The sequence below is a fragment of the Notamacropus eugenii genome, chromosome 4 (assembly GCF_028372415.1).
Source record: "Notamacropus eugenii isolate mMacEug1 chromosome 4, mMacEug1.pri_v2, whole genome shotgun sequence".
Taxonomy (NCBI): domain Eukaryota; kingdom Metazoa; phylum Chordata; class Mammalia; order Diprotodontia; family Macropodidae; genus Notamacropus; species Notamacropus eugenii.
This window is the reverse complement of record NC_092875.1, coordinates 463,306,308-463,332,595: the sequence shown is the minus strand read 5'-3', so window position 1 is coordinate 463,332,595 and position 26,288 is coordinate 463,306,308. Positions and strand designations below refer to the sequence as shown.

Below are 26,288 nucleotides of genomic sequence, written 5' to 3'. Positions count from 1 at the left end.
CAAAATATCCAAATACTGCTATATAAAAATTTTAAGTCATTTCCATATGTATCAAGGACCTCCTTATTGAGGGTACAGTAGGCAGGTTTTCCCAAGAGATATTCTGCTGTAGACACATCTTTGCTATCAGTAGGCAAGTTTATCCTGCTAAGCTTTTGTTAAAGCTGTTATTTCGCTAAGTGCTTCATGCATGGTCCAATATATTAGCACAAACAATCCAGCCATACCTCTATCTCTCTCCACAGCTACCTTGTTTTTTACTGTCCATTACCCTCTGCCTTGCACCCTTTCCCCAGCTTCCTCCCCTACTCCAGTCTCTAATTCCCTAACCATAAGCAATTGAACACTGCCACTGTTCCTGTAATGTGTGTCGTTCTACTTCTCTGGGGCTCCGCTTACCATCCCTATAACTTTCAAACCATAATATCCATTGTTGTTGTTGTTCAGTTGTGTCTGACTCTTTCTGATCCCATTTGGGTTTTTTTTGGCAGGTACTGGAGTGGTTTGCCATTTCCTTTTCCAGCTCATTTTACAGATGAGGAAATTGAGGCAAACAGGGTTAACTGACTTTCTCTGGGTCACACAGCTACTGAGAGTCTGAGGCTGGATTTGAACTCAGAAAGATAAGTCTTTCCTGATTCCAGGTGCAGCATTCTAAACACTGCACCATCTAGCTGTCCCTAAAGTATTCACCCCTTACCATTTTTCCTCCCTATACCTACACAGTCCATTGGGCCAGCTTGGTGGTGTAGTGGATAGAGCACCAGTGCAGGAGTCAGGAGGTCCTGAGTTCAAATCTCACCTCAGACACTTGACACTCACTAGCTGTGTGACCTTGGGCAAGTCACTTAACCCCAGTTCCCTCATCCTGGGTCATCTCCAGTCATCCTGATGAATATCTGGTCACTGGATTCAGATGGCTCTGGAGGAGAAGTGAGGCTGGTGACCTGCACAGCCCTCCCTCACTCAAAACAAAGTCAAGTGCAAGTCATGTCATCACTTCTCTAATGGCATGGTCTTTGGCAACAAAGGATGAACACACACACACTCTCCATTATAGAATGATTCTAATTGAGATCAGAAACTGTCTTCAGTTTTTGTTCCCTCAGCTCTCAGTACTTGGTACATAGTAAGCTTAATAAAGTGCTTTTTCTTTCATCCCTTTACAATATCATAACTTTCATTGCTAAATACTTTGGCATTACTGTTTAAGGTCAAAGCTTATACAGTTTATCAGTGCTTGTCATCCTCTACATTTTAGGGAAAATGGGTCATCTGGACATTTTCAGACAGCTAAAACTCACTTAGAATCTCAAACTCAAGAAATAAAATTTTTGAGGGAAATAGGAGGTGATTACCAGAAAGGACTTATTGGAATATTGAACTGATTCAGTTACTAATGCACCAGTACTATGAAATAAGCTCCGGTGGAAAGATTAATGCTCATGTTGTGGTCCATCAAGTTTTGGGCAGCTCTTTTGCTACTTCGACCAAGTCTGCAGTAATGCTCGGATCCCACATAGACCTTTTGTTATCGCTTTCCTCATTTTAAGTTTATATGAAACTTCACTGCGGTAAATATAGCACTGCTCAGTCATCATGAGAATACCGTCACATGAGAGTGACATGTCATTCTTCCAGCAGAACCAGAGCTCATGTCCGCGGCTCAGACAGCTTTCCTTGTGACCGTTTGCAAAAAGAACTAAACAGAGAAGAATCCTAGAGGATGTCAGGATAAGACTTGTGTTGACTGTCAGGCTGCCTGGAATCTGGAGTTTGGGGATGGGAGGAGGTGTGTACTGGAGATGGATAATGGGAAACTGCTTTGAGATGGAGACGTTCTCTTTTAGGACGGGAATGTGCAGGTGAGGGGGAGGCAGGTGCAGGCTCCTGGTCAGCGGGAATCCAGAGGGAGGTGCTGGGGAGGGAGGAGGCTGGCCGGTCAGCACAGGGAGGACAGGTCAGCATAGGGAGGGCCGGTCAGCACAGGGAGGGCCGGTCAGCACAGGGAGGGCCGGTCAGCACAGGGAGGACAGGTCAGCACAGGGAGGGCCGGTCAGCACAGGGAGGACAGGTCAGCACAGGGAGGGCCGGTCAGCACAGGGAGGACAGGTCAGCACAGGGAGGGCCGGTCAGCACAGGGAGGGCCGGTCAGCACAGGGAGGGCAGGTCAGCACAGGGAGGGCCTGTCAGCACAGGGAGGGCCGGTCAGCACAGGGAGGGCCGGTCAGCACAGGGAGGGCCGGTCAGCACAGGGAGGACAGGTCAGCACAGGGAGGGCCGGTCAGCACAGGGAGGGCCGGTCAGCACAGGGAGGGCCGGTCAGCACAGGGAGGGCAGGTCAGCACAGGGAGGGCCGGTCAGCACAGGGAGGGCCGGTCAGCACAGGGAGCACCGCTCACTGAATCCTTATCTTGGATTACCTCCAGTTTATCCTGCAGACATCTTTGTGTATGGGCATAGCTGTTCGCACGTCTTTGAGGGCACCTTTCCTGATCAAGGCAACAAGCATCTATTAAACACCGACCGTGTGCCCGGCACTTTGCTAAACGCCAGGGATGACAAAGAACCGAAAAAAAAAGAACCCTGCCCTCCAGGTGTCTCCCCTCCAATGTAGGTCTCCCGTTTAGCGCAATGCCTGGCACGAGGCTCGGTGACTGGAGCTGACTTCTCCGGAAGCGACCCCAGCACCCCCCGCCCCCTAACACCCCCCGGAGCCCGCAGGCAGGAGGAGCCAGGCTCCGAGGTGAGGCCGCAGCAAGGGCAAGCCCCGGGCCGGAGCGCCTGTGCGCCTGCGCGCGGGGGCGGGGGCGGGCTGCTCCATTCCTGCCCGGATCCAGTGAAAACAATCCCGGCCCGGCGCCGCCTCCGGCTCGGCCCTCGCTTCCCCCTCCTCCCGGCTGGCTCGCTCCCTCCTCCCTCACTTCCTCCCTCCTCCCTGGCTCGCTAGTCTCTGCGCCTCCCTCGGCAGCGGGCATCGGCCGGAGCCGGGCGGGACGTCGGCTGGGACGAGAGGAGGAGGTAAGGCTCCCGGGGCCTCGGGGGGCTCCCCGGGCCGAGCCGGGGCCGGGCCTCAGGCCGTCGCGGGCGGCTGGGCCGAGGGGCCGAAGGCCGGGCCGGGGGCGGGGGCGGGGCGCGGCGGCCTGGGGCCCGAGCTCGCTGGTTCCGGGAGGAGCCCCGCTGAGCCCCGCAGCCCCTCCCCCGTCCCTCGCGGCCCCCCCCGCCGCCGCAAGTTCGCGATCCCAGGAAAGCGGCGGCCCGGGTGCGGCCAGGTAGGAGTCACCTGGCGAGGGGCCGGCCCTCCCCGCCCCCGCCCCGGCCCTCCTCTGACCGTCCCCGGGCTGTCCTTACCGCCGTGACCCCCGGTCCCCCCCTGGTCCCCCCTCCCCCCCTCCTTCACGGTCCACGGCCGGAATCCTTAACCTGAGACCCGAGGAGGCATTTCAGCGTCTGCGCGTCTGTCTGGGGAAACATTGTATCTCTTCTCGGTGTATCCCGGCGTGTGTTACAGTGTGCACAAACAGCCCGGGATTCCGCTGTCTTCACCGGACCCCAGCTGAGTCCGTGCCAGAAAAGGTCAAAAGCACTGGTTCTGGAGACCGTCGGGAGTGTTCCCTAGGTTATTGAGAACCAAAGGCCCATTTTGAGACAATGTCGGCAGCCCTTCCCAGAGCATAAAGTATATTTCTAAGGAGACTCCTGTCCCAGCCCTTTAGCACGGCGCCCGGCGTGTCTGGGACGGAGTAACAGCGCTGAATTCATGCTTGTTGACTGAGCCGTACCTTCCCCCCCATGCGCCTAGCAGAGCAAAGTTTCCATTGCAAGGTTTATATAAAATACTCGTGCACTGTTTTAAAAAGATAGTTGTGTAAGTATCCCTGGTGGGAGGTGGGAGACGTGTCCTGCAAATAACGAGGCGAGATTTTCGGTTGTTGCTTTGGGAATGTCTCATTTTGTAACCACATCTTTTTATGTGATGTATTTGGAGACTCTGCAAAAGTGAGTTGAAACAGGGAAGTCTAAGTAAAAGTTCAGTGAGTAGTTTAAAACATTCTACGACACTTAGACTTTTTTTTTTAAAGTTTGGGAAATATGTCGGCGGCATCATCCACAACTGAGTCTAGGGTGTGACTGTGTGGCTGAGCCCTGCTTTGGAGTCTGGGTTTAGATCTCTGCTCAGCTGCTTTACTAGATGACTGCGTAATAAGTCAGTTCACTTTTCTAGGCTTTAGCGTGCTTATCTGTAAAATGGGAGGGTTGGACTTTGAAATCCTCTGGTTCTAAAAGCTTCAACTCTTTTTGGTGTTTAAGGCTCCCAGCCTTAAATGGGTAGGTTACCGTTCTGCTCATCTCGTCCGATTTATTACTTCTGGCTTTTCCTGGTGGAAATGACATGAGAAAGGGCATGGAGTTGAGAATAAGGGTGATATGTAGATGGTGACATAAAAAAGGCTAATGTTAGTGGAACAAAATGTTATTTGGTGAGTGCTGGGAGTGTTTAAAGTGTGCTCTAGTTAGACTTTAAAGACCTTTCCTTTGTCTGCCTGAGAATTTTGCGTTTTACTCTATAGGCAGGTAGGGAGACCTTGGGCCATAGCTGGATTGGGCTACATGGTTAAGAAGGTTAGTGTAACTGAGTGAAAATGGACTGAATTGGGGAGAAACTTGAAGCAGGAGTTTGAGATTTTATCCTGTTATTCTAGGTTACTTCTCAGAAGAGCCTGCGTTTTAAGCTCAGGCTGTTTCCACCAATCCTTGCAAATGATTTGATATTTATTTTTTTTTCTTCCTTTTCTTAAAGTCTAGTTTCTTGGTGAATCAACTTAGGCTGGATTCATCTAGTGCTATGCTGAGTCTTTTTGCTTCCTGTCTGTGACTTTGATGAAGATATAGATGGCAAGCTTATAAAATTGTTGACACAAACCTGAGAATCGCTAATTTGTGCTGTTACGTCAGTACATAAAAAGATCTGAAGATCCATCATTAGATGCACCAGACCTAATTAGATAAAATACATTATAATGGGGATGTAAAATCCAATACTTAGATTAAAAATCATCCCCACAAATGAAAGATGTATAATGTGGGGGATAATAGTTCATATGATTAAAAACTCAGTGGTTTCAGTGCATTCTCCGCTTCTTTGAATGTTTCCATGCTTTGCACAGTTTTGTCCCACATTTGGAGCATACATCCTCCTCTCCTCTCCCTTGTAGAATTCTGAGCTTCCTTCCAAGTGCAGTTCAGGTACTTCCTACTTGTTATTAGCATTTTCTTTCTCTTAAAATTACATTGTACTACCTGGCACATATTTTGTATTTATTTACCTATGTCCATGTTGTATCTCCTCAGTGTAATGTAAGCTCCTGCAAGGGAGGGTGATGTTATTTTTGTCTTGTATCTCCAGCGCCTAGAGGGAATGTAGTGTAGTGGATGGACCATTTAGGAAGCCCTGACATATACTGGCTATGTGAATATACTTCTCTGAAGTCTTTAAGTTGCAAGGTGTAGATCTGCTTTAGTACAAGGGGTTCCTCATTCAGAGATTCTTGTATGGATGACATCCCAAGTTGGGTTAAAAAAACCTCAGTTCCTGGTGTATGGCAGTCATTTAATATATATCAAGCCCACATGGATTCTTTTTGAAAGTTGTTACACAGTTTGTTACACTATACTACTTTTATAATATAGCACTTCATACTTTCATGATTAATCATGTATGTACATTTTAAACTACATGTGCAACAGAGCCTGTTCCATTTCTGTCTCCTCCAAAAGATTGCCTTGGTCATCCCCACTCTTTCTCTTACTGGCATACCTTAGAGATGTTGTGGGTTTGGTTCCAGACCACCACAATAGAGCAATGCCGTAAAGTGAGTCACACAAATTTTCTCTGTTTTCCATGCGTATAAAGGTTATTTATACTGTAGTTTATTCAGTGTGCAATAGTATTATGTTTGGGAAAATGTACATACCTAAATTAAAAATACTTTATTGCTCAAAAATGCTCACCATCATCTGGGCCTTCAGTGAGTTGTAATGAGTGTTTTTGCTTGGATGATGTTAAAGTCTGCTGACTGATGAGAGTGGTGGCTGCCCAAGGTTGGGGGGGCTGTGGCAGTTTCTTAGAATAAGACAATTCTGAAGTTTGCCACATCAATTCACTCTACCTTTCACTTGAACACCTAGAGGCCACTGTATGGTTATTAACTGGCCTAATTTCAATATTATTATGTTTCAGGGGATAGAGAGGCCTGCAGAGAAGGAGAAAGACAAAGAACAGTCAGGTTGGTGGAGCAGTCAGAACACACAAAACATTTATCGATTAAATTGACCATCTCATATGGGCCCTGTTGGTGGTACCTCCCCCCCCCCAAATTACAATAATAATATCAAAGATCACTGGCCACAGATCACCATAATAGAATAATTATAATGAAAAAGTTTGAAATATTATGGAATTACCAAAATGTGACTCAGAGACATGATGTGAGCACATGCATTTTGACTTGATGCAAGGCTGCCACAGACCTTCAGTTTGAAAAAAAAATGAGATATGCCTATATTTTCAATCTTTCCCTGTCGATTGGCTCATTTCCTGCTGCTGGCAAACATGCCTGTATCTCCCCCATCCTGAAAAAAACCCTCACTTGATTCTTCCATCCTCCTTATCATCCTATGTTTCTTCTGTTCTTTGTAGCTAAACTCCTAAAAAATGTCATCTGGAATGGGGGCCTCCACTTTTTCTTCTTACCCCCTTCTTAAGTCTTTACAATCTGACTTTGAATCTTATCCTACTGAAACTACCTTCCAAAGTTACTCATGATCTCTTAATTGCCAGATCCAATGACATTCTTAATATCCATTCTCCTTGACCTCTGCAGTCTTTGATGCTGTTGATCGGTGTCTTTTCCTTGATGTGGATACTCTCTAGGTTTTTAGGACTTCACTCACTTCTGGTTCTCCTATCTGACTGTTCCTTCTCTGACTCTTGTTGGATCCTTTTCCAGATCATAGCGTCTAACCATAGGTAGCCCTCAGGGTTCTGTTATGGGCCCTCTTCTCTTCTTTCTCTGTACTGCTTAACTTGATGATCCCATCACCTCTGGGGTAGGCTTTATAAGTTTAATATAAACTTCTTGGTTGATTTTTTAAAAAAAAGTTAAAATCTTTACATAGTGCATTCTGTAGCTCTGCAGAGAAGCTTTTTAATAGTACATTAAAACAACTGGACTGTACATACTCAGAATTCCTAATATCAGAAAGACATAAAGCAATCAGAAGCAATTCTGGAGATTAAAACATAGATTTTCAAGTAGTTTAAGTAAGTAATAATACCTCATAGTTTTAAAAGGTAGCCATTAGGCAACTTCACCTTTATGGAATGTAGTAAAGTACCAGGAAGTAAGCAGAGTAGTATAGTGATCAGCCAAAATAAATCTGATAAAAGTTTTTTTACTAGGTCCTAAAATTTCATTCCTAGGGGAGGCTTTCACTCAGCTTTTATTTCTTCTTATTTTGCACGTAATTCTTTAAAGTTTGGTTATCTTTTCTTAGCCCATGGTATATTAGAAAGAATAAAATAAAAAGGAACAGGGGTACTTGAAGTAATTAACTTGTAGTGAGAGAAGAGAAGGGAAAAGCTAGATACAAGAATTGAAAAAGCAGAACATAAATGAAGGTTATTTTGTGGAGGGATAAACAGATAAATAAATATTTATTAAATGCTTATGCTGGAGCAAGGAATACAAAGAAAGATACTTTCAAGATACTTTTGTGAAATAGGGATAATGATTCTTGTACTACCTACCCTCTTGGGCTCATACCGAGGTGCTCTGTAAACTTTTGAGTTTACTCAGACTACTGCAGCTAGTATATAGTTGGTGGAAGGCATTTTCCAGTAGGCAGTAAGGGGTAATAAAGCTTTAGAAAAAGAGGTACAGTCAGCATGTTGTGAGAAATTTGAAGGAAGTGAAACTTTAAGCTGCTGGGTAGGGGACGGCTTCATGGAGTAAGTAAAGTCTAGATCTAAGGCAGGGTTTCAATATCTAGTGATAGGATTTGGGGGAATTCATTCTAGGCATCAACAGAGGTATAGTTGTAACAGCCTCCTGGAAGCTGAAAAAAGTCTTTAAAATTAGGAGGTTGAACTAGATAACTTTGGAGGGCCGAGGTCCCTTTCAGAACAGTGATCCTTTGACTCTTGGTAAATATACCCAACAGTGGTATTATTGGGTCAAAAGGTATGAATGATTTATAGACTTTTTAGCATAATTCCAAATTATTTTCCAGAGTATTTAGACAAATTCACATCTCTACCCCCAAAAAAATTAGTGTGCCTGTCTTCCTGTAGTTCTTTTAACATCTTTACTGATACGCTGAATCAGGGGTAAAACCTCAGTTATTTTCATTTACATTTCTCATTCTTATTTGGAGCATTTTTATTTGGTTATTGATAGTTTTGCATTTCTCTCCCCTCCTCTTTTTTTAAACCAGTTATCTATTGGGAAATGGCTCTTGGTCTTATATATTTGTATCAATACACTATAGTTCTTGTATATCAGATGTTTATTAGAGAGATGTGATGCAGAGATTTCAAAGTTTTTTCTTGAGTTTTTATTCTGATTCTAGTTGCATTAATTTTTTTTAAAGTAAAAGCTTTAAACCATTTAACAGGAACATGCACATTTTAAATGTGCTTATTTAAATGGTTCTTATTTACTAGGGACACAAAAGTGGTATAATAGATAGTTGTCTTTATAGCTAGGAAGACCTGGATTTAAGTCCTACCCAACCACATACTGGCTATTTGACCTTGGCTAGTTCACAACTTCTCAGGGAGTTCCTCTAGACAGTTCTAAGATCAGAAGTTGTGATGAAGTTAGCTATTTGTATTGGTAAAGATAGTTTCTTCATTTGGGAGTTTTTTATGACAATGAAATCACTGATTTGGTTCTTGTCCCTATCCTTAAGTACTATATTTGTCATCCAGATTTCTAAACAGAAAACGTTACATTTCTTGAAAATACCTGACAGTTTGACTTTAAATAATTTATTCTAAACTAGTATGGTTTATACCCTATCACTCACTTGACAAATTATTATGAAATTAAGCAAATTTTTAGTACTTTATACTACTCATTTTCATAGACCAATACTACTTCCCCCTACCTTCCCATTCTAGCAGTCTTCAATTTTGATAATACAAAATTTGTAGTTGTTTTTACATATGGAGAATACTTCTCAAAAGAATATTGTTGTGATAATGCTAGTTTTGCTTGGTAAATGTGTCTTGACTGTGATCCATTGTTTGAATTGTTGTGTGGTTTGGAGGTCACAAAACACTTGTATTTTTTCTCTTGTAAATTAAACAATTTGTCTTTTGTCATTGTTATCCTGTCAAGACAGTATGGCACATAGTGGTAAGTGTTCAGAAGTCAGGATCTCTTAATTTAAAGTCAGAATTGAAACTTAAGTTCCTTAAGGCTGTGATCAAGTTCCTTAAACTTTGTATCTCAGCTACTTTAGCCATTAAAAGGAGGTAAAATTAGTGCCTCCCCATCACCTCCAGGATCAAGTATAAATCATCTGGGATTTAAAACCTCCTTTTCCTGCCCACCTTTCCAACATTCTTATACCTTACACTGTACCGTATGCTCTGTGATCCAATAACCCTGGCTTTCCTGAATACTTGGAATGCCTTCTTCATTTCCATCTTTTGGCTTCCTTGAAGTCTCAGCTAAAATCTCACTTCATACACAAAACTTTTCCTTATCTTCCTGATTCTAGTACCTTCTGTTGAGATTAGGGGTGTTGAAGGACCCCAAAATACCGACATGCTGGGTCCCACGAATGAATTCTACACAAGCCTTCTTAAAGCCAAAGAAAAACAAAGTTTATTAAAGATTCAGTATACTGGGTTGACTCTTAAGGACCCTAAGCATTTGTAACGCTTGTATTCACAAGTGGGCCAGATAGAAGCTCAGCTAGACAGAGTCTGAGCTGGATTGAATCTGAGCGTCTTCATGAAGGTGAGATGGAACTGAAAAATCCACTTGTCGACAAGTAGTCTGGGGTCCCAGGAATGGTCTTGATAGATCAAACCCAGGGAGGATCCTGACGGCAGTGGCTGGTAATAGGATCTAAAGGAGGAATATCAGAAGAATGCTAAATAGTCTGGACAACAGGATTTTGATAAGATAGGGAGTATCTGGGCTAGGAGAGATGGAAGGGGAAATCCAAGGAGCACCCCCCCCCCCCAAAGCCAGACTTTCTGGGGGCCCCTCAGACAAATGGGACAAAAGCCCTCCTGATCCAAGGGGAAAAGGTCTTGACTTGGCCTTGTACCCCATCACCTTCTTTCTAGTTTTTATTTCCAATTTATCCCATATATAACTTGTTGTCTGTAGTTATTTTTATGTTGTCTCTCCCGTTAGGCTGAGCTTGAGGGCAGAGACGATCTTGCTTTTTTTTGTGCTCCTAGTGCCTGTCACATAGTAGACACTTAGTGTTCATTGACTGATGTGAGGAAAGTGCTTTGTAAACATTAAAACTCTCCAATATAAGTTTTAATTTTTGAATATGTTTGGAAAAGAATCATAGTAGGTTAAAGTATGACTTGGAGTCAGGAGATCTAGGTTTTAATCCCAGTTTTGTCACCAGTTAGCTGTGTGATTTTAGTTGTCATTTAACCTGTTAGAAGTGAGCCTGTCCAACAGTCCCCCACAAGTGAGAAACTTGCTTACCATAAATAAAGAACAATACCTGTTGTGAAGTCAGGAAAGCTTTTATTAATCTTTACATCCCTTCCCCCTGAATGGCCAGGTATCCTCCCCAGAAAGGTTACAGGAAGACTACAACACGTGCAGGAAGATGGGGCTTCTTATACTGTTTTCTGAACTTTGGATCTCCTGCGACACCATCCCCTGACCGTGTGACTCCATGTTCTCCTCTCTGATAGGCCCTTTCTCACACAACTCCTTGGGCCTGCTCATTAGTTTCTGACCTCTAACCTGTCCATGCTAGGTCACAACCCTTATCACCTAGGAATGTGGACAACAGAACTTTTTTATTTCCCACAAAAGCCCACCTCTTTTTCTTTATTAAAATTTCTGTTTCCACACCTAAATCCAATCAATAAATACCTTCTCACATTCTTTCCCCTATGAATTCTTCCCTTCATCTGTCTCCCCTTTATATGAATATGGGAAGGGAGCAAAGTTGACTGATGCATTGACAGATTACAAGGGGGTATTCTCCTTGTTATAAGTACAAATACAAAGATTCAAAAGGAAAAGGTAGATCAATGAATTGTCCATTCAGAGGTTCCATCTCATACAGCAGTCTGGGGAGGAACATCATCTGATGCAGTTTTCTGGTCTGGATGCTCCTTCAAGCTGTCTTCAGCATGGCATCTCTGCATCTTCTTCCCTTTATCTTCTTGTAGAAATCCGGATGTTCACTCTCCTGCAAAACTGACCTTGATACAATTTTAGATGACCATTCCTACGCTTTATACTCTTATCACTCTTACAAAATCAAAATGGGAACTTTGGCCAATTGTCATGTTTAAGAAATCCATATTAGAACCCAGTATTTATATCTTACGTTAATTCACTATTCATTTCCCCCATCAGGAAGATGAGATTTCACTAAGGAGTCAATAATAGGCTCTAGTACTTACATACATATGATAAATAATAATTTTTAACACAGTGCATGTCACATCATAAAACAATTCCAACTTGTGGTCATGTGATGCTTCTTTTAAAGCATTTACAATATAGGCCACAAACCATTTTTCTTTTAATATTAACCAACTGAGACAAAATAATAGCTATGTATGCTAACCTCACAAGGCCTTGATCTGATTGTCTCCACACTATTACTAAAAGTTAAAGGATCTTAACTTATTGTTGTTGGTCTAAAGTCCTAAGCCTAATAGCTTAATTTTAGACTTAACCTCAGATGTTCCCCTACCAACAATCTATTATTGAATAGATCTGGTATTAAGCTTACAAAACTTCTGATTATAGGAAATTGCCACTAAGAGTAGGGACATTGCAGGGAAACATTTCCCTAACTTCCTGTCAATTCCAGACAGAAGTAAATTGTCAACTGACATTCAGCCAGGCTTAAAGTCTACCAGGTTATCAGTGGGGAAATTGAGTCAGGAGAATCTTACCTCAGCCCAGGCTGACAGGCGTTCTCCCAACCTTTCCAGCATCTCACAGGCTTACTGGCATCATGCATCAGTGGTTTAGACAGCCTTTCTTGATATTCATACCTGGAGTTAGACTCAGAAGAACAGTCAATTAATAGTCCTATAAAATCTTAAAATAGCAGGCTCCAATAATCAGTTCTAATAATTTCACATTGGCTAAGGAATGTGAAGCAAGTCTTAAGTAGCTTACATGCCTTTCTATGCTTGTTCTAGTTCCTGATTAAATAATAATCAAAAAATCTAGTTTACCATTAAAACCATAACTTATTGCTCTAATAGATTTACACCTGTTTCCCAAGCTTCTCTTTCTAAACATGCTCAGCCTGTAAGAATGAGCTCCACATGTGATAAGTTCAAGCACTAACTTCAACTTATGTTCATGAAATGAATTCAGATCAAAACAGAAACATTGAACTTTTCCATCAATGCCAAATTTTACCAGAGTTACCTGCCTCTACGAAACTTAGACTGAAATTCTTTTCCTCATGCTAAAGATGTCTCTGGTTTAGTCTCAGTAATTAATTGGTCTTTGTAGCATGTAAAAACCTTATTATAAGTTGGGACCTTTGTCTATGACCCCAAAAGAGTTTGAGTGCCATTTGTCTAAAAGGGCCCTGGAAAACCTCACCTTGAAAGCTCCTTGGATTTCTCCATGTGAGCTGGCTCTCTAGAGGCCCATAGAGGCATATTATTATGCCCTATCAGTCCAGTTCTCCAGGGTACTGGCACTTCCATCAAGACTATGCCTGGAACCCCCAGACCGCCTGGGACCACCCTTCCTCAGTCCCTTTGTAGATAAGACAACAAACTTTGACCTTCTTTAGCTGAATGATGGCTTGGGTGAATTCATTTAAACAGGACTCAGTGTGCTGTTGTCTTTGGATCCTCAACAATTCCATACTATTACAGTTAACTTTAAATCCCAGTCTTGTTCTATGGAAAAATGATACAACATCCCATTTATACTTTGGTTTCCTTTTCTTTATCTAATTATTCCCATAATATTCAGAAAGAATGTTCTGTTTCAGGGATTTTGTCTTTCACAAGACCATACCAGAGTACCCATTTACCCAATTAATTGAAAACAGCAAGATTCCACTACTTGCATTGTGCTTACATTTTAAACTATCTGCTTTGATTATAGAAACATGCCATGAAGATGAAAAGGACCTAATTAGATATCATCTCCACTTTATAACAAGACTCAGAAATAGCCAAAGGGGAAAACTTTCCTTTTCAAAGGAACACAATGGGGAAACTGAGCCAGAAGGATCCCATCCCAGGCCGAGGACACAATTGTCCCCTGAAGCTTGTACATTAGATGACAGGTTTCACTTATCAAAAATTTTACCAGGACTCACATCTTAAATTTTAAATTTGTCCTAAAATCCAGTCACTATAGATTATTCATCACCCAAACAAATTCCTGGTTTAGGAGCTTCATATAAAGTTTATACTTTACATAGAGATGACAGCTTTAACAAAGTGAAAGGCCAGGCCACTTGGGGGATCATTTTAGACTCTTCAGCCCCTGGATGGAGCTGGCACCACTCCTCTCCTTCTACCATAGAAAAAGTTAACATCTCTTCTCCAAGCATCTCCAATTCAGATTAGATCTTAAGAAGTCCTTCTGTAATGACTGGACTTAAAAAGGAAAGGGGGATGGGCCGGAATGCTTTCCTAAAATTTTCAACAGAGTTTCCTGGAGCCATAAAATTCCTGGTCTCCCTTATCTTGTCCCTTATCTTCCAACCCCCCCATAAAACCTGAAGTTATTATAACAAATAAGCTTACAAATATAAATTTGGTAGGTAGGCCTTTCAAAAATCATACAAAAGATTTTACAAAATATTTCTTCATACAAATATTTTCCTCTTTTAAGAACAATTTACATTTATCACAAAACCCTCATGAACCTAATTGGCAAAAATTTCAAAATCTAAAACCAAGGCCTTTTCACATTTGACCATAAGCTTCCTTTTACAAACATACTTTTGTAAATGCTTGATTCATAGTGAAAACAATTTTAGTTAAAGCTTCCTTCTTAATAGCAGAAATAAACTTAACATACTTAATACATCCTTAGATGGAACAGGCTTGAAAATCACACCCATATATAAAATATATATGAATTTTTTTTCCAAGGATTCTTATTTTCTCAATAGGAATTCTACAGCACAGAAACTCTTACACAGAATTCATAACAGTTTTTTTAAACAATTCATCATTAATTTAGCAATACAATTTCTAGTATAACAACATTTAGATTAGTTTACTTAACACTTTAAATGAGCCATTACTCCATTCAGCTGAATGCATTTTTATATCACCTTGCACAGTATTTCATCTCCTTAGCATCACATGGGCCCACTCTATCACCTGATATACTTTCAGAGAGAGTCATCTCAAATTTGATTGAGCTGTTAACTATATTAAATCAAGTTACATGATTTTTCTTCTCTTTTCTTAAAATACTTTCTCATCCTCACTACCTACCGAAACCATCCGAAAGTGACCCATCCAGAACTATTCAAACTTTATTATCTGCCTTTCCTATTTGCAATCAAACTTTTTATCTTTCCAAATCTTTCAATCCCATTATTCAGATTATCCAGCCTTTCTCCACATCTTAACTATAACTGTCTACACTGGAATTCCCTTCTAGCTTAAAGCAAAGAAGTTAGCTCTACCATTATGTAGCAAACATCAGCATCTTCACTGCTTATTTATAACCAAATATAAGCTTCAGATTATCAAATTTCTATCATATTCTTTTGAAACCCCAATCTATATGTAACAAATTCCAAATTTAAAAATTGTGTAACAATTAACGTTAGTTTAATGTTGTATCTAACATATACTCATCCTTATGTTAAGTACTTTACAATCTTAAATGCTGAATAACAATATCTTTTTCTGCTTAATCCTGATAGGAAGAGCATTCTCAGATGCTGCTTGTTATTCCTTCAGGATAGATTTTAACTTGAATCATATCAAACCTGGGTTTATAATCACTAATCATAAACATTTTAGCCCTCCTTTTTAAAAAATACTCTTGCTACTTAAAAGAAAACTTTATTTATAACTTCCCATAATCTCTTTTTTACTCTACTTCCTTAAAGAGCTGAAAAGCCCTCTTCCAGCTCCCCTCACCCCTCCAAGACCCACCAGATCACCTTTTCCAGTCTCATTTCAGCCTTTAAATCATATGGTGGGGGTAATCTTCCCCTTGTCCATGTTGGTCTTGAGCACATGGACATAAAGAATTAATGCTTCTAAAAGAAATCACTGAAATTCCAAAGTGAATTTGCAATTTTACAGACATAGTCTGTACTTAATTTAAACATCAAGTACAGGTTTTAGCTTTGAGATCTCATTAACAAAAACTGTTTTGAATCAGATTAAAGAGTCTTCCTGCCCAAGAAAAAGCCCTAAATAATTTAATACTGACCAAGTGTGACTTCCAAGCATGAGGCTTGGGAGTATGTGGGTTAAAAAGACCCTTGCCCAAAATTTTAATAAATTAAGAAGTTTCTTGAGGTAAGAACAGAAAATGATTTATTCAGTTCTTGTGACAAAGGGGTGTCCCTCCACCAAGATGGGGCTGATGGAAGGAGGCAACTTACAGAGATCGAAGCACAGTCATATACCCTAATGCAGAGAATCCTACTCCCCACTATCCCGCCTCTCCTTTGGGTGAGGGGCGGGCTTACAATCTAAGCTCAAAAAAGTAGACAAGACCCGGCGAATATTCACCTATCCCAACACACTTCCTTATTTAATGCCTAACGTACTGCTGATGTGGCTATTCTGTAACTGAAGTAAAAAGGAGGGGAGAGGGAAAAGAGGAGCTTGTAACAAATAAAGGGGAGATTTGAGTCCAAGTTTCGACTACAATCCACAGCACTTTCACAGAGAGAAGGGAAAGGCTCAACTTCCCACAAGGCTGGATTCCTGGAAATCAGGTATCCAGAAAGAGAGGCGTCTTCACAATTTCCTTATTTCACTTAGGAGCTTAATAACAGTAATAATTACAAATCACAGTAAACTATTTTTAAATCTTTAAATCCAATAACCTTCCATAACTTTGTCTATTGGTTTCCCAATCAGGCTAAACATTTTCTTAAGTGGGATGGTGGAGGGGGAAGGGAGTACAAGTTCCGAGGACTTGGAATACTCTACCATCCTACTCGTATCCTCCCCTCCTTTTGTATTTCAAATGAACCAAATACTTACCATTTCCTCCAGCTTCTTTGTTCCTTAAAAAGAAACTTAGAGGTTAAGAGCCTAACAATTTAACTTATCAAGAGAGCCACATTTTTTTTTTTTAAGTTGAATAATCTGCAAAGAGCAAAAATCTTTTATCTTCACCGAACCTCACCAGGGTTCTAGAATGCAGAAAGATTTTTTTTTTAAAGCAACTTCTTAAAAATTTTCGAACTTTTTATTAATACCATTATCAAACCAAACAGTAAAGCATTTTTTTCCCTCTCCCCAGCTCACTCACTCCTCTGAGGCTGCTGTAATTAGGGAGGGAAGGATAGGGGAAGATTAAGAGCTTGCAAAATTCAAGGGAAAGTCCTCAGGCTGGCTGCATGGCTGCATTTACAGTTTGACAACACTTGACAAACACACAGGCAAACACAGAACAGATAGAGCAATACAGATCCTCTCTTTTTAGGAAATAAACTAATTTTAGATTAGACCGTGACACCATCCCCTGGTCATGTGATTCCATGTTCTCCTCTCAGATAGGCCCTTCCTCAAACAACTCCTTGGGCCTGCGCATTAGTTTTGTTGACCTGAAAACTTGGTTAGAGAAAAGGCAACATGGCTAAATGCATACATTTTATGATTTAATTAATTAATTGATCAATTCCCCATAAAGAAAACAGTTACATAGCGCTATGGAGTCAGAGGTGACTCTGACTACCTAGTACAGAAATTATCTGTCTTAAGTACATTTTGCCATGAGAAAGAAACTCTCCTAATTAAGCAAATCATAAATTCAGTAAGACAGGACAATTAACAAAGCAATGTTAGTCAGGCCTCGGGATTTCAGGCTGGGTAAGCATATGTCTCGGTGATAAGGAAAGAAACCCCACCACTAGTAAGTGGCAGGCTTCCTCCCCTAAACAGATAATTGACATAGGACAGGGTAAACAATGTTCAATAGAAATTACGACCTAAGATGTCTATATTTTCTTTACCATTAATATGCCATAACATAGTACATGTCTGTAGATAATAAGATTCAAAGGAAAGTCTCATTATTCAAGATATAGTGTCTTAGGTTAAAGGTCTCCTTAAGGAGTGTAGAGTCGGCCTTGGCTGGCTTTTGCTGACATAGGAAGAGGCACTCTCTGAGTTTACTTCAGAGAGAACAAAGAGATTATTCCAAAATTTTATATTAAACATTATCAGTTTCTTACCTCTACCCTGTCCATGCTAGGTCACAACCCTTATCACCTAGGAATGTGGACAACAAAACTTTCTTACTTCCACAAACTTGTCTGTTCTCTTTTCCTTAGCTGGGAAATGAGAATGATACTCATTTTTACTAACTCTCTGGGTAATTGTGAAGATTAAATGAAATACAGTTGGTGAAAATTCCTTTGAAAAGTGAAAACCACCCTACAGAAATACTGTGAAGATCAGAGTGATCTGAGTGATTTGTACTGTTTCCTTTCTAGGCTCTCTCCTTGCCATAGTGGCCTCCTCACACTGGAATTAAACTTGGCTTCTGGTCTTCTCACATTGCAAGTACTCTCTGCCCTTGCAGTCTCCTCTGATTAATCATTTTTGAAATGGAAAATTGAGTGGCCAAAGCCAGTCATGGTAGTCCTCTTTGGGCTCCATTGCTACCTCTCTAGATTTTCTCCACCATGCTCCTCCCTAGCTACCTTTACCCCTCCCACCTTTTTTCAGTTTCCTTTTGTATGTTCCACTATTAGAATGTAAGGTCCTTGAAGGCAAGGTCCTTTTTTTTTCCTGCTTGTATTTGTTTACCTGGTCCTTAACACATTACCTGGAAGATAGTAATATGAGCTTACTTCATGCTTGTTGGCTTGCTTGTCTACCACTTTCAAATGACAGAAATTTTTCTCAGAAAAGTTTTTTTAGAGGGGATTGGTCTGGACCCATGATTTGACTGTTGTAATGAACTCTCACTTTGTAGAAACTGCTTCCATCAATGTATGTTGGCACTTGCCTATTATAACATATAGTTTTCTAGGGGAAGGAGAAGGTAATAAGCATTTATTAAGTGCCTACTGTGTGCCAAACCAAACACTTTATGAATATTATCTCATCCTCACAACAAACCTGGGAAGTAGGTGCTCTTATTATCCTCATTTTACAGAGAGAAAACTGAGGCAGACACATGAGTGACTTGCCCAAGGTCACCTAGCTTAAATATCTGAGGCTAGGTTTAAATTCAGATCTTCCTGCCTCCAGACTAACTGTTTGGGGCACAGAGAGGCTTTGTTATAGTCATGTTAAAGGCAAGACTTGAACCTCTGCTTTCCTGTCTTGAGGGCCATTATCTGCTGTTCAGTATTGCTTCTTATAATGTATTTCCTACTACTTTATTATGTGTTACTATTGAACATTTGTTAATTTTATAATATTTATCAAATTACTTTGCAATTATTTATTATAATTTATTATAATATCTTTTCTTGAAGTGTCATTTTTCAGACAATACATCTGAGATACCCAAAGATAAAACAGTTTGTTATAGATTTCACAGAAGCTCATTGATATGATCAGGATAGAATTAAGGAAGATGAAGAAGTAACTATAGGCAGAGTGACATAAAGGCTCTGAAGCCAGGAAGAACATGATTCAGATCATGTGACCATGAGCTAATCATTTAACTACTCTGTGTTTCAGGCAGATCTGAAAGACTCTAAATTACAGATAAGTTGCTCACTCATCTTTATTGATGGGAAGGAATTTCTGTACCTGGAGTTCCTCATACAAAAGAAGTCACCAGTTCATACTTAAAAAGTAAAGCATATTGCTTTGACCAAGAAGATACAGCTTTCATCCTAAAATACTCAGTAACTTTTGCCATGGGTTTTCTACATCGCATTAATATAGTGGAAGAATAGAAGGAACATTTTCATTTTATGACAAATCTGTTTCTTAGAAGTCCTACTCTGGTGGTATTTTATTGTAGAGGTAATGATGGGTTCTTCAAAGTCTCAGTCATCAGAGGCAAACTGGCAGCAAGTACAGTCCTGGGGACAGACTGGCTTCTGACTGAGGAATGGTTTAGCCAAGTATAGGGAGTTCCATCAATAATAGATTGGGCTCAAGATGATGAATTCTTTGGTCATAGAAGTAGTGAAAAATTAAAAGATTAATTTTTTTAACTCAGTCTAATTTGACTTCCTTTGCAGTGCCAGTATCTGAGTGGTGAATATCAGTTTAGCTTATTCTGCTTTGTTACATGCAGGCTGTCTTCCATTCTTGAAATGTACTCTCTCCTCACCTTTCTCAGCTCAATTGCCACCTTCTGTGATCCATTTAGCTATAAGTATTTTTTTCCCATCTCAGATATTCTTAAAGTATCTTTATTTCTTTTCTGTCCCAAGTCCATGTCTTGTGTTATATATGGCTATGCACTTGTAGAAAATAACTTTGGTGAGTCAAAGACTGTTTTCTCTGTGTCTTTGTAACCTTCCACCTAACGCCATGTTTTATACATATGCACTCAGTACATTTTAGGCACTTAGTAAATATTTATTGAATCTAATTAAAAGTAGGGCAGAGACCACTAGGAACCCCTCAGTTTTTAGATCTCTTACAAATAAAGTTTATTGTTTGTACTAGATATGAGATCCTTGTTTAGTGGTTATTAAATTGATACGTTACTGAGGAACTCTTGACATTCTTCCTCTGGAGGGAGCTAGGTGGCACTGTGGACAGAGTGCTGGACCCTGAGCAGGCGTTAATTTCTGTTTCCTTTAGTTTCCTCATTTATAAAACGAGCATAATAACTGCACCTAACTCCTAAGGTTGTTGTGAGGACCAAATGAAATCATTTATAAGGCGCTTAGCACAGTGCCTGGCACACTGTAGGCACTTAATAAATGTTTATTTTCTTCTTTTCCTTCCTTCCTCTAAATGGAACTAGAAAATGTACTTAAAGAAGTTGCAAATAAATGAATGGACGACTTTAACTGTCCCTGAAGAAGTAGATAAAGGAATTAGTAGAATCGACCTCACGGTGGGCCCAAAGACAAAAAGATCTCTAATTTCATGGGACACTTGATCGTCTTATTTTGCTGTATCATGGTAAACAAAGAAAAGGAAACCATAATGAAGATACTTGTATCTCACTTAACTAATTTAGGAGTCAGTATCTGTTGCAGAACGTGAAAAAGTAGAGATTAGGTCCTCTCTATCTTTAAATTGATTATCCTATGAAAAATTTCAGATGATCCTTCAAAGCAAGTTAACATATAAGCCTTTATATTTATACTTGGTGACTTCAAAATAAAACTTGGTAAAAGGGAGGACAGTGAGTATTGTGTTGGAAAATATGGGTCAGTCAATCAGCTAGCATTTATTAATTGCCTATTACGTTCCAGGCACTGTACTGAGTGCTGAGATTCAAAAAAAGGCAAAAATAACCCTTGCTGTTAAAGGACTTCCTGGTCTAACAGGAGAGACAACTTGCAAACAAGATATGTACAGGAAAAATTGAGGATAATCTCAGAGGGAAGACATTAAGGTTAAGTAGGACTTGGAAAGGCTTCTTGAAGAAGGTGGGACTTTAGCTGAAAATTTAAAAAAAGCCAGGGAATTTTGGAGGCAGAGATGAGGGAGAGTATTTTAGGCATGAGGGACAGCCAGTGGAAACACTCAAAGTTGGGAGCTGAAATGTGATGTTTGGGAAAGGATAAATGTTGGGATTGGAAGCTCAATTCCGTGTGGACAGTCTCGGGCGGGTAAAGGTGGGAGCTTCTAAATCTTAGAGCTCTCACGAGACCCCCCCCCCCCAGGAAACGGCAGGGAATCGAGGTGAACCGAGCTATCTCGAGTAATTCCGCCTCTTCCCGTGAGAAACGTGATGGGGGAGAGATCTCCCCGCCCTCGAGATTGTCCCGGATCTGGGCACACCTAGTTACCTAACAGCACGGTATTGAGATGCAAACTATGCGGCTGAAGGTTAAGTAGGATTGAGGAAGCCTGAAAGCTCTCTTAGCATGTGAGGAGCCAAGAGGACAGTAGGTTCCGCTTTCTTCTTTCCTCTCTCCCCTCCCCCTCTCTCCCCGCTTGTACTTCTACTTCCAATCCCTTAAGATCTTAGCCTCCTTAGGAAATCTCCCCCTCTTCCTCCTAAGGAAGACCCCCCCCTGCACTTGTAACCTAGACCCTGAAATAAAGCTCAACCCTTGTTCGACTCTGGAACGTCCTTTCTCTCATATGAGCATCTGGTTTTGGCCAACCGAAGACCTCGGAGGTGAGGTAAGAAGACTCGGGTAGCCCACACAGGCCTCTAGGCCTGGCAGTTGGCGTCTCCGAACAGGGACAGGAGCGCAGATATCCTGGGTGTTTTTGGGGGAACACCCGGAAGGGGCTGTGAAAGAAGCGAGTCCCGAATCCTAGATTCGGAAGGAGAGAAAGAGTGAGAGAAGCTTCCCACACCCATGGGAAAAGGGCAGAGATGGGGAATCTATTGCCAGTAATAAAGCCAGAGGAACAGGAGGTCTGGGCTGAGACACTTCACAGGGAATGCAGGGAGGCGGGGGTCACAATAGAGTTAAACGACCTCCGAGAATTTTGTAAGGAAGGGCCGGAGAGGCCAGGGCGGGATTGGAAAGAGAGTGGAAGCGGAGAGAGGAGAGGGGAGGGGAGGACGTTGGCGAGCAGAAAGTTAAGGAGTGTAAAGAGGCTCCGCTTTCTTCTTTCCTCTCTCCCCTCCCCCTCTCTCCCCGCTTGTACTTCTACTTCCAATCCCTTAAGATCTTAGCCTCCTTAGGAAATCTCCCCCTCTTCCTCCTAAGGAAGACCCCCCTGCACTTGTAACCGAGACCCTGAAATAAAGCTCAACCCTTGTTCGACTCTGGAACGTCCTTTCTCTCATATGAGCATCTGGTTTTGGCCAACCGAAGACCTCGGAGGTGAGGTAAGAAGACTCGGGTAGCCCACACAGGCCTCTAGGCCTGACAGATAAATAATCCAGTGTCACTAGTTTGTAAAATATGTGGAGGAGAGTAAGGTGTAAGAAGACTGGAAGAATAGAAAGGGACCAGGTTGTTTAGGGCTTTAAAACCCGAACAGGAGTTTATATTTGATCTTGGGGGAAATTGGGAGCCACTGGAGTTTATTGAATTGCTGTTCAGTCTGGTGATCTGGTCCGACCTAGGATTTAAGGTCATCTTGATAGCTGAGTGAAGGATAATTTGAAGTGGAGAGAGAAATGGGACCAAATTCCTGTGTACCATTAGTACATGAAAAACCATTTTAATTGATGCTTTTTGTTTTTTAATCTATCACTTCTGAATATTGTCTTCCCTTGAAATAAAGAAAAACTGTAAAATCAACTATTTTAGATATAAATCAATTAGATTATGCCTGACAACATTTACAGAACTTTACCCTAGTGGTTCCTTACCTCTTTTTGGAAAGGAGGAAGTATATTTCATTATCATGAATATTTTCTTTAAGAAGAAAGTAGAAAGGCATGGACATGGTGAGTACTCAACAACATCAAAAAAATTATATCTTTAAAAATACTAATTGACTTTACATTACAAAAATAATTTCAGAATTCTCTTTTCATTCCAGCAGATCTTTAACTAGTTAGGAAAAAAGGGTCAAAGCTAAGACACATTGTATGCAATTATAATTGTAACTTAGTGGTCTGTGAAAAATGAAAAATGAATACAAGTAAAGTCATTGACCTTTATTATTGCTTTTAGAGTTGTTTAACTATTGTAAAACAGTTGCTTCAATGAAACAGAGCCTAGAAACTTCTTTATCAAGTAGACATTTGCCATTTCCTTGCCAAGTGAAAAAACAAGGTAGTGAAGAGCTAACCTAGTTTCAATAAGTGCATTGCAGACATTACAGTAGATGACGAGGGAAGCTTATGAGCAGCATTACTTTATAAAGCAGCACATTGTAGCTTGTAAAGGAAGGGCCAGGAAACAAGCCTGCCAAAAAAGTTAGCATGAGAGCCAACTAAGGCAGATCTTCCCAAGAGCTTCTATATCTTAAACTGGATACTTTATTTTGGGGGATTTTTTTATCACAAGAGATGCTTTTAGGAATATTTTTCCCCCTGTCTGTAACCTCTTGAGTAGGTGGATGCTGTACATAATCCTGTTAGTGACCATTTGGCAAAAGGGTACATTAATTTTCTTAACACTTAGCATATAATGCCTTTTAAAAAAATGTTCGTTTACAACTCCACCAGCAACATATTTGCTAGCTTGTTTTCATTACCTTCTGTGCCAGTGACAAGGGTTGGAAAAACACAAAAACCCCAAGACTAGAATTCCCTGGGTAGGCCGTCTGGAATGAATTCACAGACTCAAGCATTCTTGAAGTCAGGGTGGTAAAGATTTATTATGCTTTTCAGTGGGCAAAAGTTCTTAGGGAATATGCTATTTGAATGGGGTACAGGTAAAGTTTATATAGGATATTCTATAGTAAAACATATGCCAAATATGCTAACTAGGTGATTCAGGGCGAGATTAGGGAGTGGTTAAGGAATTGCCAGTTCTTAAAGAAACAAGCACTTTTAGTATCTACTCAAAGATATTTTACCTGGAGTTCCTTGGGAAATAGCCCAAGGGGTGGTTACAGGGAAGTCTGGTTTTAGGCCTGAAATGTGACTAAGTCCACTAGGTTGGGGATGACTGAGAAATACCCAGACTGCTCCCATCTATGTCTTGTTAGATAAGATAAATGTAAGGGAGTACTCGAATGTCTAAGTCTAGGATACATTTGATTGGTCAGTGAGGAGTAAATATCTTTATAATCCAATACACAGTTCAACAAGTACAAAAAAATTTATAAACTTAAATTATAAATTCCCTAAGTGCAGCTGGCTTTTGTATCAGGAAGAGAGATAAAGGTTTTGCTAGGACAGGCTGTCACTGGGCTGGGAAGAAACTGCCAGGGACAGTGTTTTGAGAGTAGGGAGAAATGTGTTTTTAGAGAGAAAAGTGATTTTAGAATTAGGGTCCAAGCATAGGAACTCAGTAACCCATCACCAGTATTATATTTTGTTGTTTTATTATCTGTGCCATTTTGGTGTTAGGAGGCAGTCTTTTGTATTTCTCTAATTATTAGAGATTTGGAACATTTATCATGTGGGTGTTGAAGATTTCTATGTCTTTTTTCAAGAATTGTTTATTCATATCCTTGAACCTCTTATTTGTTGGAGAATGGTTATTTCATTTGTGTTGTCAATTGCATATAAATTTTGGATGTCAGACTTAAGAATATCTGATGCTGAGATTTTTTTTCCTATTTTCTCTTGTTTTCAGTATATTACTTTTTGTAGTGCAGTAGCTTTTTATGTTACATAATTAGTTCATTTTATTTTTCTTTCCTCTAAGACATAGCTGGTTTGGAAATTAGAGCCACATTTGTCTCGAGAGGAATTTGCTAGAGTGTTGTCCTCTATTTTTGAAAGCAATTTATGTAGCATTGAGATGTTATTGAAATGCTTTGTAAAATTCATTGGTGAATCAGTTTGATAGTCATTTTAGTGTGGTAGTTAATGAACTTTTTCTGGTTGATATACCTAGGTTATTGTTTCTTTTGTTAGTTCCAATATTTTGCATTTTTGTAGGTGTTCATCCTTCTTATATTTTTGGCATATATTTTATTGGCACAACAATATATATATAATATTCTTTAATAAAGTTCTTTATTATTTCTCAATTTGTAATTTTGGCCTTCTCATTTCTGATTTTGGTCTAGACTTCCATATCTTTCTCTACTCTGCTCCCCTATCTCATATAGTTTTATTTTCTAGTCTTCCCTGATTTGTCTCTACCTCCTGAGGTGGAAGGTGTCTGTGAGCTGTGCTCCCAGGTCCATGGGCTTTTGAATGTCGTTTTGTGTAGTGTTAGACTAGCAGAATGTACTTACTGTGGTTTGTTTTAGGATTCCTTGATCATATCTTGATCTGGTGCTCTTGATAGAGTGGCAGTGAGGAAGATGGGCTTGGCCTAAGCACTTGTATACCCAAGATGAAGATGTTGTAAGTGTTGCTATCTTGGGTTTAGATGGCATTCCTACACAGAACTCATTCATGAATTGGTAATTGACAATATTTATGTGCCTCTTTCAATACGAATGATAGTGTTTTTCTTAGCTTTAGTATCCAGTTATACTTTCTCTTCATTTTGCAGTGTATTGCCATTGCTCATGTTGGTTTCTGATCATCACATGACCTAGACCTACAGCAGAAGCAAAAAGTGTGCCTCTCATTCTGGTGCTTAGAAGTCCCCTTCATCATCTTCTTGATGATGAGACCAAAGAACAGTAGAAAAGCTTTTCAGGGAAATTCTCTTCATAATCAAACAGCTGACAGAGACATGTAGAGAACACAAAGTTCTGAAGCTTATTTTTTGATGGTTACTATAAATAAAAGAACATTTAACTAGGTAGGTCATAACACAGTCTTTGAGAAAAGAGGAAGGAAGGAAAGAAGGAAGGAAGGAATCTAGCCAGTAAACCTCAAGTTAACTGGGAAGCTTCCAGCCATCGAAATTTACCTTCCTTTGGAGAGGAGAAGGAGAGGGAGAGGATGAGCTGAGTTGCCCAACTGGCAGGGTTCCCATTCAGGCAGCTTGGACTACTCACAGGTTGTGTTTATCCTTCATTTTCCAAGAGGACTACGACATCAGGGAGATGATGACATGATTTGCAGTTGACTTTGATTTGAGTGAGGGAGGGCTGTGTAAGGTCACCAGCCTCACTTTCTCCTCCAGACCCATCTGGGTCCAGTGGTGCCAGATATTCAAGGATTACTAGAGATGGCCCAGAATGTATAGGGAGACCCTGGCCCTTTTTAGGCTAAGGCCTTTTC

The 26,288-nt window shown here is 40.6% G+C and overlaps 1 protein-coding gene across 3 annotated transcripts in view; it reads left to right on the top strand.

Moving 5' to 3' along the window:
* Window positions 1-2,916: 2,916 nt before the first annotated feature.
* ZFYVE16 (zinc finger FYVE-type containing 16) overlaps window positions 2,917-26,288 on the top strand; it is a 71,455-nt gene continuing 48,083 nt past the window's right edge. For 2 of the 3 annotated variants that reach the window (XM_072606262.1, XM_072606265.1), the window contains exon 1: window positions 2,917-3,021. The gene's annotated coding sequence lies outside the window, so the exon portion shown is untranslated. Of the gene's footprint in view, window positions 3,022-3,251; window positions 3,273-26,288 lie in introns of those variants that run through there. The other variant, XM_072606263.1, reaches the window with a different exon arrangement.